This window comes from Corvus cornix, chromosome 7 (assembly GCF_000738735.6).
Source record: "Corvus cornix cornix isolate S_Up_H32 chromosome 7, ASM73873v5, whole genome shotgun sequence".
Classification (NCBI taxonomy): Eukaryota; Metazoa; Chordata; class Aves; order Passeriformes; family Corvidae; genus Corvus; species Corvus cornix.
The window spans coordinates 7,964,976-7,983,578 of record NC_046337.1 but is presented as its reverse complement, the minus strand read 5'-3'; positions in this window follow the sequence as shown (position 1 = coordinate 7,983,578).

Sequence of the window (18,603 nt, the reverse complement as noted above, 5' to 3'; positions counted from 1 at the left end):
CATGATGCCAGTGAAGGTCTGCAGAAGCAGAGGTGGTGCTGTATGGAGGAGGATGCACAGACTGGGAAGGACACAAATCCTGCATTTGGGTAAGAGTCTGAACCTGGCTCCTGGATGAAAAAGAGAGAAAAAAGTCAGAAAACAGATCACCCTTTCTGCATTTTGAAGGATTGTACTGCCAATACAGCCTGGGCTGCTGTGGGACCTGGCTCCACACCTTTGCTCTGCCTCCCTTCTCCTCAGAGCAGGTACTTCACACCACAGAAACTGGGATGCACAACCTGGACATCGCTTGGGATGTGCCCTCGTGGTTTCCCAGACCACAAAGAGATCAGAGATTTGCCAAGGAAATCCCCTCTGTTCCACAGCAGAGATGAGCCAGAGCTATCACAGGGAAAGAAATAAAATCCAGATCATTATGGCTTTGAGGCAAGCAGAAGCAATCCCTTTAGGAGCAGAGCCCTGTTTCAGTCATATTTCATCCCAGCCTGACTGCTCCTCGCAGCCCTACCAGCCCCACTGCAGATGGAATTGAACTTGGAGAAAGGATCACACTTGCTGTACAACACCCTGGGTTTCTGCTGCTTTAAGGAGGATTTTGTAGCTGTTTCCAGACTTCATACAGAACATTTTTTCAATGCTGCAAAGAATGCAACTTTTGCTGGTTTAGAGACAGGACACTCAGCCTTCAGCAGGTGTGGATGGGAGCAGACTTATTGATTGATATTCCCATTCTTCAAAATTCACCCAGAAGGCATCATTTTAATTCCAATTATAGATAGAATGTGTAATTTCATTCCAAATTGTAGCATTTCCTAAAGTATTTTACTTTTAACAATTTGATAAAGCCAACAGGATGGGACCTCAAGCATTTGCTGGTCAGATATGATCATATATTTCCTTCCCTTTTATCTCTCTCACCAGCTTTCTTATAATCTATCTATAATTTTCAGATAAAAAAATTATTTCTTTTTAAATTTTAACTCATTTGCTCCAAACAAATCTTCTTTTTGGGCTTGTAAACAATCTTTCCTTTAACTTTGAAAAAACATTTTTTGAGCCACACCTACCAATGTTTCTAAAGTTTCTTTTGGATCAATTTCCTGTCAGTTACCACCTCTTCATTTGGCTTTGACTGGGTTTCCTGTTAAGGTCGTTAGTTTTAATGAGCATCCTTCCACCTCAATTTGTTGGATGTCAGCACCTTCAAATCAAGCTCCGTGATAACTCCTGTCTGTTTCAGCTTGCATCAACCTCTGAGCCCATTCAAATGCACCAATGGATGGTCCCTCTCCCATATCTGCCTCTTCCTACTCTGAAATTGAAGCATTTTGTTCAGTGGAGCTTGAAGAGTGGTGTTTCATCACAGCAGACACATCTGTGATTCCATATTAATAATTCAGTATTCCCCAATAGCTCTCTAAGGACATAAGCCCTCCAACAGGATCTGGCTGTAAAGTGTGGCCAGGGCACCCTGCTGGCATAAGCTAGCAGTCACTGAATTTCGTGAGTGTTGATGCAGGCCCTAAGTCCTTCCATGACTTATCATTAAAGCTATGTCAAGTTTCTTACCCCAAAACAAGCAATTGGGGAAAGCAATCACTTCTGATTTATTTTTCCTAACCTTGGGAATGAGAACAACATTTCTGCTTTTTCTTTAATCATTAACTTTTTGTCTTCAAGATCATTCCTGTACTCTGTGTATAATCTATGACTCTTCCTAGGTATTCCTTAATGTTACCTGAACCCAGTCTTGATGTGCATTAGACACTTGGGATTCATTACTGGTGTTAATCTGCAGCCATTAAAAATGCAAGGTCGTTTGGAAGATGGGGAAAAAAAAAAAAACAACAAGCAAGCATCTCTCAAACCTGTATCTAGTTCTTTTCACTCCTCATTAAATTTCAATTGGTGAAACCTACAGGTCTTCCTCAGTCTTTTATCAGGGGGGACTGTACCACACACAGACCATCTGGTGATGACCACACACAGACCATCTGGTGGTGAGCAGAGGGTCATTCACTGTGGGCTTTCAGGGGTTCATAACAAACTAGCCTAATATCGCCCAGCAGCTGCCAGTTCTGGTTAGAAAAGTCAAGCTTACATTCCTGTGATCTCATTCCTCACACTGAGCCTTTCAAACAGCTTGTGTGATAGCCCAAATGTACTGATTTTGTATGGATTTTCCACAGGAATCTGTAAGCAAGCACCCTGTGAATGAACTTGGTTGTTCATGTGGTAAATTATAACATTTTTTCCTCAGAGAGCTCTGCTTTTCATCATGAGAATCTATTCCCTAATTCAGAATCTCTGGGGAGATAAAGCCTTTGAGGGCAGATTCCCCACAGCATCACGAAGCAAGTAGCTCAACCAGAGATGCTCAGTGAGAGCATCTTTAATATTAACAAGCCAACAACTGAAAATATCATTCATCACATCAATCAAAAAACCACCAAAACATTTCAGGAATTCCTGATAATTAAAGTGATTACATCTGATTGATTAAATTAGCAATCAAAAAGGTGCTAAATTTCATGTCAGGGGTTTAGCATACAGGGTGGATATATCACAGTATCCTTTTAAGTGGTCTTCCATTTTCCATTTGTAAGGTATTATGTGAACAATGCTTATTTTTGTCATTGTGTTTAATGGTTTGGAGAGATAAAAGCTTCACTACTGCTTTACTTACTGTCTCCTAAGGACATGCATCTTTATATGTAGTTTGTGAGGCAGAAAGACCTCTATACTCAGAGATGGAGCTATGTTGTCTTTAAAAATATTTATAGCATCCTTTCTTCTTTCAAATTACACCTGTCATTCAAACACAGCACTCAGTGAAGAAACCTCAATCCAAAACCTGTGCAATTTGAGCTAATTTCTGTATTTCTGCAAAAGAACATAGATTGCCTATTTTTCCTGCAGAGCAACTGATGACCTTGTATTGATCACATACATTTTCTTTATTTGACTGGGTTTTTTGTTTGTTTGCCTTCCAGATATCAGCGTGCTTTACAGATGAATATAGAGTATTATGCATCCCATTTCACACTAGAAAATCTAACTTCCCGTGTCAGATGTGACCCAAGTCACCACCAATGCCAACAGAGCCATATAGCAAGGCCACTGGCAGAGTGTGGGAGAGACAAGTCATCACAACAACCCCTCCCCAGGATGTGTCAGAGCTCCCTGAATCCCTCTTTGCAGTGTCTCAACCATTCTTCCCAAAGAAAATTTTTCACAGAGTACTGTGTGAGAAAGTTGATTCTTATCAGTCATTGTGTGCAGTAAACTGGTTCTGCAAGCAAAAGCTTTCAGATTGTGGGCTTATCAGAAGGCTAATTTATGCCATCTCAACAGATTTTAATATTTACACCACACCTGTAGTGCCTATCAGTGCTTATCAGCCCTCAGCTAATCAGCCTTGAGAACAGCAGAAGCCACAATGTGCATTGTGACACCCCAGAGAGCCACTGAGGTCTTACATCTGACCATACAACACCATTAAAGATATAAAACACTTATAAAATCCCCAAAGATCGACAAATACTAATGATCATGTCATCATAACACTGCTTTTTGGGATTTTTTTTCCTATTCTTGAACACACCTGAGAGCTACACTGCTTCCTCCTGCGTCCTCAAAGTGGCCACAGGCTCTGCTGCTTCATCTGTATTGACTGGCTGTGTCACATTTTCCCTGTGCTCCACAGAAGGCACACGTGCCCCTATTTCCGCCACGAGGACAACGACATGCACAGCCCAGGCACAGCAGTTCCAGCTTTTTCAGACAGCAGCTCCCTGCCTGCCCTTGGAGAACAGCACCTCAAGATGACTATAAACACCCTCTTTTGCTGCCCTTGGGATGCTAATTCAGTGTTCTGCAAGTCACAAATACGATACTATTTTGCTTCGTTCCTCCTCGCAGTGAAACTGGAAATAAGAAGCAGTGCCTTGTCCTCAGTGGGCTGGAGTGGCTCATTAGATCACAGTGGAGCTGCCACAGGATTTGCCTTGCTTTGGCCTTGCCTGCTGACTCTAGAAATGCACAGACCTGTCTAAGGGAACAAACGAGACACAAAGATCTAACAGATTGTTCATGTCTCCTAGATCTGCCAGCAGCACAGAGTTATTTTAGCTGACACCTGGCAGTTCTTCTGCCTGAAGTAGGACCAGCAGGGCAGCTTGCTCAGGGTCTTCTCCAGTCAAGTCCAGGGAAGGAGGCTCCACCAGCTCTTTGGTTCCAACAGTTCTCCTGCTCCCATGTCCAGCCATCCTTAGGATGAAAAATACCTTCTCCACATTTTCTGGTTAAATTATTTTGCCCATTAGTAAAACAATTGAAACAGGATAACAATTTTCAGAATGTACATCAAGGTTAACTCCTGGCTTACAGACAGCAAGTGTGTTTCAAAGGCTCCATTACTGTTTGACATCTCCCTTTTCAAATGTGTCTTAGGGCTGAGGGTCATCTAAGGCATTTAGGGGCTTTAGGGAGACGATTGAGAAAGGCTGCAGCAAGTGACCTTTAAAATTTTCTTTTTAAAAATAGATTTTAGGTGGAAAGGGCCAAAAATGTCAATAGCATCTTTGGAAGTGCAGTCCTCTACTGGCTCTTCAGAAGGACCATTTGTGCTTACAGGTGTGGTTTCTGCATGCAGCCTAATTAAATCAGATTCTGAGTGGGGCTGCTGCTGTACATCTGTACAAGAAACTGAAGTGAAGTGAGACAGAGAAAAACGCCGTGAAATTTTTTTGTTATTGTTCAGAAAAAAATTAAGAGAAAAGAGAGAAAGTAGATGTAGGGCTAATACTCTTCCCCTTTTTCTAATAATTTTTTTGGGTCAATTTTATAGCAGAAAGTCATTTTCTGGAATCCTGTGCCGTTGTCATAAATGACACAGTGTTGGAAGGTGATTAGTTTTGAACCACGGAAAATGAGGTCAAAAACCCCCCAAAAATTCAAGAAAAAAAAAATTGCCAGAGTTCAACTCCTGCCTTGCCTCTGGATTTCAGAAGGGCTCCCAGCAAACCAAGCCAGGGTAGCACTCCCACTCCTCCACTCCCAGGCACAGCGTGATGCAGGCAGCAGCAGAGGAGAAGTCAGCTGTTAACTTAGACATATTTTCATCATTGCATGAATTATCCACCTCTGGGGGGATGGCAATAACCATGACTTCCTTGTTAAATTTTGAGAGTGAGAATTTTAGCCTGAGCACAGAAAGCACAGGGCAATTGGGGGAGGAAAGGGGAAGAGCTGTCCAAGAGAAAAGGCTGGATTCCTGTATGTGCAGCTCACATCACAGAAAGCTCAGTCTGCTCTGGGCTCAGCACACAGCCCTGCACTCCTGCTCTCTGGTGATGGATGGTGCTTTGAATTCCCTTAGCACTTCCCAGATTCAGCAATGGCTTCACACAGGCTCAGGTGAAGGCTGCATCTGTCCAGCACATTCTTGCCTTTCCTATCACATTTTTGCCATGCCCTCAGAAGCATTGTGAATTATCTCTTTGACTCTCCAGACAGGGTTTCTGCTATTTTCCTCTCGTGTGACTGGTGCTGTCATGGCCAGTGACCTGCACACTGGCCTCCCCACACCTTCCAGCCTGATCTTTGCATGCAGTCACCTTTGAATTACCCCTTTTCCCCAGAGATGAGGACAGGTACCACAGGCATGGGAGGGAGGCTGAGAAAGGGAAAAATGGAAAGAAGCTTTTCTGACGTTTTCAGTTGTCGGTCTACAAGAAGCTGGACACAAACTCCCCAGTAAACTCTAAGCCTAAAGCAAATCAGGGAATCTGTGCCCCAGACCTCACTCTCACCCCCTGAGCTTCATCAGCCCATTGCAGAAGTACCATGGGCAGGCTGAGATGCTCCTCTGCACTCCCTGGCCCCCTCCTGCAAGAGCAGTGGGCAGCTGTATGAGCAAATTCCAGGTATTGCCATGAAGTTACAATAACAAATTAAACAAATAACAAATTCAAGAGTCAGTGGGAAAGAAATGTGAATAAGAAGCAAGAGTTTATACATCTCGGTGAGGAAAGATCCCTCAGGAAGACAGAAATAAGAAGTTTTGGTCCCTCACACTGCATTATTTAAATTTTTGAGTGATTATTTTAGATATTTAAGCTGGCAAATTGGAATTAATTTCAGCTGAAAAGAAAGAAAATGATTTCATGAGTATTCCTGTTAGGACTGGCACAAATCTCCATCAGAACCATCTTCTAGAAAGAGTTATGGGAAAGGTGATTTGCCTTCAATGCCTGTGTAAAACACCTATGACAACTACAAAAGCACATAAGGGGGAGCATGAGACTGGAGATCAAAAGCTGAAAAGGTCTCCTTTTCCTTTCTGTGACCTAGTCCTGGCCCAGCTGGCCCCATCCCACCTTCCTGCACACTGCCTGGAGGCACATTTGTCACAATACAAACTTACAAGATTTACTATTACAGATTTATTCGTTTTGAGGAGAGGAAAGGACTAACACGATTCCTGAATAACTCAAATGGACAAAGGCAATTGCTGAACTGATCACAGGCTTTTGAGACCCCAGTCATCCATCAAACTTACACCTCCTCCTATTCTTGTTATCCATCAGCCTTTCCTTTAGGTAGGCTGTCAATAAATTTTGTGCCAGCAGGTCAGAGAGGATGATGCAGTTCTCAGCTTTGAAGGACTTATAAAGCAAAAAACAAAGGCAAAGGACATCAGGAAAACTAAAACACTTTCTTTGCAACAGCAAATACAACTGCCCATATTTGACACAAATAGTAATGCTGACTAGATCAAATAACCAGGAGATAGATAAATAGATAGATAAATAGACAGATAGATATAATATATTTGTATGGAAGAGATACATACAGGGGAAGAGATAGATATATCTGAGATATTAAACAAAAAGGATAACAACACAACTAGGTCAAACAATTAAATAAGTAATTCTGGTTTTAATTTCTACCAATGTTTTGCACATCACAGTTCTCAGAAGCCCTCCAAACACCCAGAACTAGAAATATTGTCTATTTTGGTAATGACTGACTCAGTCAAACTTAAAGGCAATGTGAAGGGATATATTTCTGGAGGATCCTGGGTAGGAATATAGAAATAAGACTCAAATCTGAGGCAAAATCAAAGTAGAAGAGGCAGTCAAGAAGGACCAGAGAGGAACCTGCAAAATATGTAAGAATCATTCAGAGAGGGAAAGTCTTCAGAGAATCAGATGAAATCAGCAAATAGATTCACTGCAGTCTTACTTTATGAATTATAGTAAAAATCCAGAGCAATTTCTCAGGCAGATATATACAAATGTACAATCCAAAGCAAAGCCAAATCAGAATCTGTCCCTGTCCCTTTCCCTGTGACAATACCATCTTCCTCTCAAATTAATGGTGTGCACAGTACAAGCCACCTTCTATAAATAAAAAAAAAAAGATACTGTGTGGTTTCCAAGATTGAACAAGACATTCTATCAACATGCAAAATGAACTAATTCAGCCATTGCAAATGAACAGATTCACAAAGCAAAAGATAAACTTTCCACATCTCATTTAATTTATACTCTCTCACTGCACTGAGAAAAGAGCTTTACCCATTCTCTAATGTATTAAAATGTTAGAAACTTTAATAATCAAAACAAAACCAAATAAACATTATGAACTGCTTGAGAGAATATTTTAAATGAGCAGGAGAATAAAGAAAAGATTCATAATTCACAAGTGTTTGCTGTTTCTGCACTAGAAATCTCCCTAAGGTCGTATGTGCAAAAAATGAGCATGAACTGGATGCAGTAAGGAACCCATTGCTGGGGACTGAATTTAGGTTTTCATACACAAACTCTTATTCTGCAAAGAGTTCTAAGGGTATCTAAAACCTTTCAGACATGTAATTTAATGTTTTGGTTTTGTTACTTATGTTAGATGCAGGTAGAGAGACAGATTTCTGAGGATGGTTCTTTACAGAAAACCAGGGGTTTGAACAATTTGTTGCATCCACATGGCCTTTTTGAGGTTCAGTTCCCTCTCGTGCTCTCACTTTCTAGTTTTGTTAGGCAATTTCAGATTTGCCTCTTGTCTGCATCCCTGAGTTACATTTACAAAAGACAGTTTAATTTAGCTGGGAATTTCTCAGTTGTGTACAGAGAGATCAGGCTCATCCAGCCTCTCCTCCCCAGCTGCCTTCTAGGGAGGGCAGGCATGTTTGAAGGCCATTCTATGACTGATTTCACCCCTGCACTGTTAGAATCATCCTAAAATTTTACAGAATCAAAGACTTCCATTCCATGTCTGGGAAAAAAAAAGGAAAAAAATGTTGGTGGTTTTTACAACTTTGGAGCTGAGGTAGTATCTTCAGACAGCCTAGTTTCAGCCTCAGAACTGTCCTTAGACAGGAAGCCAACAGCAAAATATGGTGATTTTCACTGCTTTTAAAGCCAGGCCTTTCCCTGAGAAACTGAGTGGAGGACAAAAGTCAGGAATTTCGTAATCATGCTTTGAATTTCTGTATAAAGCTGTGGAATTTTCTCATGGCACAGATATGAAGAAACTATAACCATTCTCCCATGCTTAAGAAATACATTAGACTTCTAATGATTTTTTTTAAAATAACTTAATCTTCAGGGTTTTGGGGTTTTTTTTCACTTTTGATGCAATAGTGAAAACCCTTGATTTGCTGTGATGTATCCATAGCAGTAACACCCCCCAAATGCTTCTATCTTACAGCCTACAAAATACCAGACTCCATTTTCCCTAAAGTACTTTTTGTGAAATGCTCTCCTCTCTTTCTTGACATGTATAAATGTGTATATATATATATATATGTATGTATATATATATAAAGGCAGCAATTCCACAGCATCCTGTCCCTTCAGTGCAGACAGTTTAAGTCACCCACTCACCTGCAGGACTCTTGCTGTGCTCCAGCATGGGTTTCAGTCCTGCCTTGTCCTTGGGTACAAATCAGAAGGAGAGCACACATCCAAGATGCATTTCCTCCCAGGCTTTAGCTTGTCATTTTCTTTAATGAAGCAACCATGGGGGGGCTCTCAGCAAAAAGAGGTACAAAATAAAAGATATGTGTTTTAAGAGTAAAACCTTTCAACAGCTGGCTCTTTTTCAGCAAATGTAAAAATAAAACTCTTCAGCTGTCTTCTTTTTGTCCTTCATCTTCAGTAATTTTTCAATTTTTGTTCTTAGGATTCATGTAAACTGGGCACCTTCCCCTCATTTTGCCAGCGGTAAGAAATAATAACTATATTAAGTCATATAGTGCTTTTTACCCCAAGTGTTTTAAAATTACGTACATTTTCAGCTGGACAGAAATGGCCAATCACACAACCAACTGTTTTCTTCATTGAGAAGCTGAATTCTCACCCACATTGCTCTTCCATGTCAAACCCATCTCACTATAAATCTTCAAGTCAGGTGTCAGAGAGACACCACTATTAAAACAGACAATCAAATTCCTGCTCACTGGACCAGCAGCAACTGAACAGGAATGATGTAAATAGGTTTTGCCTAGGAAACATCAGGTGCCTCAATCCTTTGAGAGGTAAATAAGTGCTTAAAAACATTTAAGATACTCTGATCCTAAAGCGCAGGACAGAAACACCCACTTGGTGATGAGGGCTCGCTGAGCTGCTGAGGTTGGAAGTGTGATTCCCAAGCTTTTATCTGTCAGGTCACCTGGCCTGAGACATCTCCATCAGGGTTCTAGACTCCCTGGCCTCCCCTGGATGATGTTGAATTGCAATTCTTTCTAACTTCTGTTTCAGCAGGGCTTCACTTCAAGAGGCCTGGAAAATCAATGGCACTTCACATTTTTAGGTGTATATATGTTGTCCAAAATGTCACAGACCATGTCTATTTTCCTTTTACTTGCATTATGAACTGACCTTTTATTGTTCATTTGAGAAGTCTTTGGTTCTATATCTTGTTTTCCTCAATTCATTTATTGCTCCATAATGGATAGGTGCTATTCAGTGAAGTACTTGAAAAATTACCACTTTACTCTAATAATGTATTAGCAGCATGATGAAAGAGGCAGTTTAGAGCATGGTTTAGCATTTTCCAGTTCTGTTTTTATGGAATGGAAAACATTTTAAATTATTTAATGCTGTATTAACTTCTAATTTGCCTCATCTGTGTGTAGTTTATCATATAATTCCATTCCAGAACTGAGGATTCCCTCTAAGTCATATATCAATAAAATTAAATTTAAAAAAAATCCTGGTATTAAACAATGTTTCATAACCTAGATTTTTATTGGCTTATATAAACTTTAATTAAAGCTAAGTTTAGTTAACTTCAGCTGGCTTACCTGCCATTGCATAGAGCAATGAGTACACTGTTGCTTTTGTATTCCTGTTTTATGTTAATATAAAAGGCAGACTTTAGCACAACACAGTGTTGAAAGGTATGGAAATTACACTGGGAACATCCTTGGATGTCAGTGAAGCAGTTTGACATTTACTGTGATGTTACACCAGGGATTAGACCCTCTAACAGTGACACTCCAGGGAGCAGTACCACTGTATCACCTGCTATGTGCCTGACTTAGCAGGAGCTGAAAGACAGTGCCTGGGGAAAAAAACAGCAAGGAAAATGGTGCTACACCTCTAGAAGGTGATGGAAAATGCCACAATTGGTAGGTTACATCACCTCTCAACCCGAGTCCTTCCTTTCATCTTTAACAAAGAACTTTGTGCAATGCCAGCTGTGCCAGCTCTCCTCACTTACCTGCCATGTATCACCTCACACAGCAGATCCTTCATGCCTGCTGGGTGGAACATTTTGCTAAAAAATACACAAACCCAAAAATGTTTTTTGGCTAAAATTGCATGATTTCTCTCTGGAAAAACATTCAATGCTCTTAGACCAACTTTCCCTGAATTTTCACTTCATTTAACAAGAGTCATAACAAATGAATATTTTTTATTCATGGTGTTGGCCAATTCTGATGAAGATATTTTCTGGGAAACATTTCAAGCAGATCTTTAGTGACTCTGGTCTCAAGATTTAGATGTTAAGAGATATTTACTTGCTTTGTGCATCATATTTATAAAGTAAGTATTCACAATTTCCGGCTGCCAGTGTTTCTAGTTCTGTCTCACCTTTTTTGAGGGAGCATAGCAATACACACAGTATTCAAGTTTTCTGGATGGCTTTCTAAAATGTGATTTCTACAACTGCATAATAATGTTTTCTTCCTTGTTCTTTATGTGTCCTCTATAATCCCTAATGCTTTACTTGGTCTTCTTGTTGTTGAACTTCATGCAGTACCCAGAGAACAATCCAGAATGATTTCATGATCTCTCCCTTGCATAGTAATAGTGCAGTTAGAGCCTACCATGCACAAAAATAGAACAATTTCTCCACTCTACGCATTAATTTGCATTATTGCTGCTGAATTTCATTGCAGTTTTATTGCCCAGTCATCCAGGATTGCAGGATCCTTCTGTACATGTTGGCAGTCAGCTTTGGGCTTGTCAGAACAGAGCAACTTTGTGTCATCAGCAGAGTTGTTTTCTTAGCTTCGTTTTTTTTGTCTTTTTCCTTTGTTTATGAGCATCTCAAACACATTCCAACACAGATTTTCCTGGAATAACTAAATAATTAGTTCTCACCTTTGTTTCCCACCTTTAACGTAGTTTTATTACTAACCTTGCTATGACATAAAAGTTCAGGTCAGTAGGAGAATTTGGTGAAGGGCCTTGCTGGAAAATCCACAAGTGATATATGGCAGGACAGTCCTGTGCATATGCCTTGACTCTTAGAGGGGGTTTCTGCAAAATTCTTGGCACCTCTTTCCCACAGTATCATTCCAAACCATGAGTTTTTCCCTCCCTTTCTTTCCACAGCTCCTGTTTCCGTGTTGGATGCGGAATTCAGGCTTCCACCCCCCTCATTACGGGCTTTTAAAGATTGGCATCGTTTGCCTCTCTCCTCTCTGCTACTAAGATGTATTTAAACACTACATACTGCCAGAAATAGTTCATCAGCTTTACACTTCAGATCCTCTGAGAGCTTTAGGGCACGAGCATTTGAGCCCAGCAATTTGTAACTGTAAATTTTATTGATTTGCTTTAAAAATGTTTCTGCTGAGGTCTCAGCACGGTCCCATCTCTGCCTTGAACTCTTGTGCAGAGATTCATTGCACCTGCCCATGATGCTCCCTTACACCCCTTCCTCCACTCCTACCCCAGTCCCACGGGCGTCCTGCAGGCTCTCTACCTCCACAGGATTTGGGAAGCTTTCCATCATCAGCTTTTGGGCCTTCAGGAAACCATGTCTTGAAATTTCTCATGATCCACCTACTGTACTTTACATTTCAGCTATCTGAACTTGGTTTTTCTCCCATTCTTACATATTATTCACATTTTAAGCTGCATCTTTATTACTCCTAATAGCATCTTTTACACTGCTCTTTTACCTGGATGGCTGGGTTTTTTTCTTCTAAACAAGCTTGCTATTTTTTTTTTTTTTTTTTTAAACAAGGTGTTCACTCCAGGCATCTCTTAGAACATTTTAAACAATCTTTATGTCCTGAAAGCTGCTCCTTTAACTGTTTTTCTCAATTTAATACCATATTGTTTGGTGTTTGTCTTCCATCTCGAGGATGTTGCATAGAAATGTTGTATGTTCACTGATACAGATGAGCTCTTCTACAGATAAACCATATGCCAGGGCCAATGAACTACTCACAACTAAACCACCAGCTGATTTTTCTCCTTCAGCTTCTGAGAAAGAATCATCAGCATCTCTAAATATGTCACCTCTCCACCAAGTTCTATATGGCATAGGAAAAGAAAGTATCTCCTGCCCTCAGAAGCATATTCTCTAGGTATCTCCAGATTCTAATCTTATCTTTTAAATTACCCCAAGTTATTTGAATTCAAGTCTGCTTACTTGGTAAATGAGAGTAGCATAACTAAGGGGCACAAAGAGAAGGACAGAATAATGGTTCCTCCTGCATTAAACCTTTAGAATCCACATTGCCTCCTGAAGGGTCAGTGCTCTTGAAGACTTACTCAGCAAAGCAAAACCTCAGGGTGCAATGAAACATTTTGCTTCTTGATGATGGAATCAAATACAGAACCATATAGCCTAAGATGAAAGTTGTCTTCAGGAAATCCAGGAGTTACAAAGGGCAATCATTTTGTACATGTAAACTCTGGGTGTGCATGATCAGAGTGAGACCTTCTTTCTACTATTTCCACTGCTTTCCCAAGTGGAGATTTGCATCTGCAAATTAGAAAACAAGGGAACTAAAGTGGAAACTTATACCAGGCAAACTACTAATAGAATTAGTGTGTTACACTTACACATAAGTGCTTAGCAGCCTAAATTCCCAAATTTACCCTAAAGCAGTGATTATTGTGTGGTATTGGAAAGAATTCTGCCTTTTTGGAAGATTTTCTGTATAAGGAAGGTTCCTGCAGATCATAACACAGCACCATTTCAGCACTGTAGACATTTTGTGTGAAGCAGTACAAATATAAGCCATCAAAATTACAGGCTGATATAGATTGACTTGCAAACTAGGGTGTCTTCAAGGATCTCCACTCAAAGCTGTTACAGACAGGACAAATTCTGTTACTGCCCTCCCTCTACCACCACCTCTCTGAGGACAGTGCTCCTAGGCAGCAGGACCCAGAGTCCTTTGGGACTTCCCAGCATGACTGAAAATCACTGCCACTCCACTGATAATCTGGCTACTTTGCTTTCCTGAGCTGGCCAGTGTCATGAGAAGAGCTTACCCTGAGTCTCTGTGGCTCCAGCAAATCAGTGCAGTCAGTCCTCTGAAGCTGAGCAGACTTTGGGATAAGGTGGCCATATCCCAGGGAGCTTGGCTCATGGTATCAGTTCCTGGGAGGACCAGACATGAATAAAGCAGGAGGCTACACATTTTGAACGCCCATCAAATAAGGGAGGCTCAGTTTATTGCACTGGTTTTCATCAGGATTAAGAGCTTAAAATAAAATACAAGTAAGTTTCCTGAAAGTAAAAATTTGGCAGAAAACAGAGCTGTCAACAGCAGGAGAAAAAATGTGTTAATCAAGAGATGCTTCCTTGAGATGTGTTCATCCAAGAGATGCTCCAAAGAGAGAGCAGGGATGTCACTGAGAGAAGCTTAGGGACGGATGAGTCTTGAAAACCATTCTTCATTGTTTATATCAGTGATTGCTGCTGTCAGAGACCTTCAATCTCTTGAAGAGGCAGTGTTTCAATCTCTTATACAGGCAGAAGTGTCTGTATATACAACAGGGAAACGGGTTTACTTGCATTTGGAGGTGAAACACTGGTGGATTCATTTACCCTCCAAATCCAGAAAACCTTTTCTTACTCACTCTGAAGAGATGTCCTCAGATACATGTAGCCTGGATTCATTTAAAGAGCCCACTGGGTTCCCCACTGCAGATACCAGCTAGAGGTCGTTTCTGGCCATGGGTAATGAGTGCAGGTTTTCCCCTAGAATATAGATATTTTCACTCCTGATTATTCTTTCTGGTAACCTCTCACTCATGGGAGCTGACAAATACGGTCTCTCAAAAAAACCCAAAGGTACTGGGAAGGATGGAGATGGAAAATCAAAGCAGTCACAGAAGTTTTTCCGTCAGGGTGGCAAAGGACCTGACTCCTCAATAGCAACCAGGAGGAGGGAAATGTGGGCAACAGCAGGAGGGAGGGAAGTGACACAGTTATTTTTTGTTTTTCATTGAGTCTATTGTAAAATTTCAAAACTTTTCTAAAACTAAGAGGAATGAAACAGGCAACAGCAATAGACATGGGATGAGACACAGCAGCCACTGGAAGGAAAAGATGGAGTAAGATCCAGTAAATTTTTTCTGGGCTGCTTAATTACTGTGGTAATTGTTTATTCTTTCCTCTCTTGTGTTAAACATTTGCTGTTCCACACAGCACTCAGCCTGGTCATCAGCGAGGATGAAAAGCCCATGTCAGCATGTTCAGCTTCCCTCCCATATTCCAGTCTCACCTGGCACCCTGGAGATGCTCAGCTGCTCCTGCTTTTTTATTCCCACCTTCTCATAAAACAGAATGCAATCCACAATGGTAATAATACACTCCACTTCTGCTGAACATGAATGCTCTGAGAATCAATACAAATAATTATTTAACCATGTGTATAATACAGAGACTTTATTTTGTTTACTCCCTTTGCCATTACCCTCACAAACACTCTGTTGGTACAGCAGAAACAGGCAATGTGCCAATATATTGAAGTGTCTAAGGTAAACACATCACTCCTTTTCTGTGCATTTCCACATCACTGTGGGTCTGTTCCTCTGCTGCACACATGGGGAACCAGTAGTTAGGCTGTGTTCTTATTATGCTATAACGCAAAATATGAAAAGTAAATGTGTGATATATTTTGAAATTTATGATGTAAACTTAGCTCGGGAGAACAGTTATCTTTGCAATTTCACTGGACACAGTAGCTTGGTCTTTCAGGTTGGAAGAGCTGTGCTTCACTATGGTTAGAAAGGGATTAGGGAGACTGTGAACAAGTCAGACTAAATTGGCTGAAACATTAATAACCCTTATCACTCCTCCTTAGGGGTTGTTTACAAATGGGTGAGCAAGACTTCGAGTCCCACACCTAATACTTTCATTCTGGCAGAAAGAACACATAGCACACAGCAACAGATCTCCCTGTCACAGTACAGAATGAGGCATGTTAGAAGTTACTGCCTCACATAAGGTATCTGCAGAAGGGGACAGTGCTGTGTCTATCACTGCCCAAAATCTCTGTCAGAGTTAGCAATGGCTTCACTCGTGCACAGTTCACAAACCCAGAAACCTCTGGTCCCCTTGAGCACATTCAGATGATGAGAAAAGCACCTTAGCAAATGCAGGAGGTGAATTTCTCCTCTCAAAGGGAACAAAAGAACTCGTTAGTAGTATTTTCTCAGTATTTTGTAATCAGACCAACATGGTTCTTTCTGTGTTGTCACTGTGCAATTTGCACCAGACTAGGGCAGGGATGTTAGGACAAGAGAGCAGGAAAAGTCTGATCCAAACCCACTGAAGGCACCACTGCAAGGTACCTGCTGACTTCATGGAGCTTTGACTGCAGCCCTTGGAGGATGACTCACCTTGTTACAAGAGTTCTTAGAAGGCCAAATACCTCAAACACAGCAGGATTCATGCTTGCTGGAATCCCCCTGCAGAGCTGATGGTGGGTGCAGGAGGGCTGAGGAGGGTTGATGGGCAGGGAGTGAGAGGACAATTCCCACACTCCCACCATCAGCTGCTCCAAATGGAACCCTCAATGCTGAATGAGAGACTTGGAAAGGAAACCTATGCCTAAAACACAGAGGAATCCAGCTGCAAAGATGTCAAGACAGTCAGCTAGGCAGGATAATTTTTTGCTTGAGCATGTTTTAAGAGCGGTTATATTGAGAAAAATTTAGCCTTAATGGTTTATGCATTTTTTAAAACTAATTGCTGCAGAAACAAATTAAGCACCCAGATTATCTCTTTCCTGAGGTATCCACTAAAAGCCTTTGTACCGTGTATCTCTTGCATTTTAACAGGCTAAGGAGCTCAGCTCAGAGAGCTGAGCCCTTGCTGCTTCTGAAGGACAAACAGATTGTACAGGGAGGGAGGAGGAAGAGAACAGGTAAATTCTCTGGGTATTTCCTTTGGGCACTGTAGTTCATCATAAAAGTTGGGGTTTTAACATTCACAATCTCCAGCAGAATTTTAGTTTCCCATTGTAGGCATTTTGAGATGTGCAGTAAATGTTACTGCATTCACCTGGAGAGAGTTAGAAGTTTGGTTTAGCAGTGTTCTTCTGAAAAACTTTGTACAAATGCTTTCACTCATACAGATGGACAGCCCAGCTTCTGTCTGCCTGAAAAGGTGTATGATGCATGCTAAGGAACAACATGAATGTCAAATAACAGAATAATTAAAATACAGAAGGAAACAAAAGGGGGAGTGGCAAGGAGGTGAGTGGGATAAACGACTCCTAAGAATTTTATCTTATAAATATACAATTATATCAAATATAACCTTCCTATCTCTAGATAAACCCCTTAGGTCTGGGTTTAGATTCTCCAGTACTCTGGGTCTGGCACAGATTTTCAGCACCAACTGTATAAAACCTCCTTCCCTTTTTTCCTCATTCATGTTAATCTATTCTGTATCCATGGTCCCTGCATCACCTGTAGATACATTTCTGCATCACCCAGTGGAGTTTATAATTCTCTGCAGCTCTTAAAATGGTCAGACGTGCCAGTTCACACATTACATTATACAGCTGGAGACACTTAAATGAGACATTGATAATCGAATAATCAATTTGCTTGGACAATCTGATATCCCCCTCCACAAGTTGGATATGTTCTTTTACTTCCATGACATTATTGTAATTGCTTAAACCACTTTTGTTGGGGTATTTTTTCTACCTTAATTACCTTGTCATTTATTATTAGGGATTTTAATATGGCCATTAAATGTCACATCTAGCTTTCAGTTTTTTCTCTTTATCTGGTTCACAGTCCTGCAATTTAGAAAGGTCCAGCCATATGCATATTTTTTATACTTTTGACATGTTTAAAACTACACTCAATGCCGGGTTTATTACAGCATTAAACTGATGAACTTGCTCTAATAATCAATGTATAAATAATCAATTTAATGCTATAATAAAAGAAACATGAAACAGCCAACTCTCTGTTGAGTGTGCTGAGGTGCAGTGACATTTGGTGGTCATGCATGACAACATTTGTACAAGCTTCATTTAGAGAAGGTGGCAGGTTAATTGGGACAGAACACAAAAGCAGTACAGCATCCACAACAAGCAGCCAATGCCAGAGAAATAAAAAAAGGAAAAAGAACTGGAAAATTCCCTCCACTCCTTCCACACACACCCTTTCAAAGTAAGATTCAGAATACACAGGTATCTTGAATTAGCACCAAAATATTTTTATATATTTATACAGAAATACACAAGGATCCTGCAGGCATCAAGTTTTTCTTCATCTACAAAAAAAAATGTTTGTAGCTCCAGAGTCCCATTGCAGTTGCTGGATGAGGTGCAGATACGGCTCCCTTGGATCCATAGGTATTTCCAGAAAAAATTAATCTAATGGAACTTGGAACCAGAATTGGACGGGCAACACTAATCAAGTGTGTGTTACAGTGTTCCCAGGTTTCCTGTTAACACATCCTCATGTATTTTCCCTCATCCCGAGCCTGTCACTGAGCAAAACCCAAATCAGGAGTTGGTGAAGAATTGAAGGCTTCTATGGCAACAACATCAATATTTATCTGTACAAATTACAAGCTTCAGCTAGGATGCTGGAAAAGGGCTCTTAAATCTTTCAGATTGATCAACAGCCATATTTTATACTGCAATTTGTGCATCAGTATTTCTGAGATGTGCTCTCTTCCCTTCCCAGGGTGCTGTGCTCACACCATGACAGTTACAGAGGAACCAAGACGGGTATGCTGAGAAACACTAATTGACAGTCACACTTTGCTTTGCAGATGGATTAAACTGTAAGAGAGACTGGTTTGAAAAAAAGTGGGTGCTTATCATTGAATCAATTTTTGACATGCTCAGGTTGACTGCAGTACCTT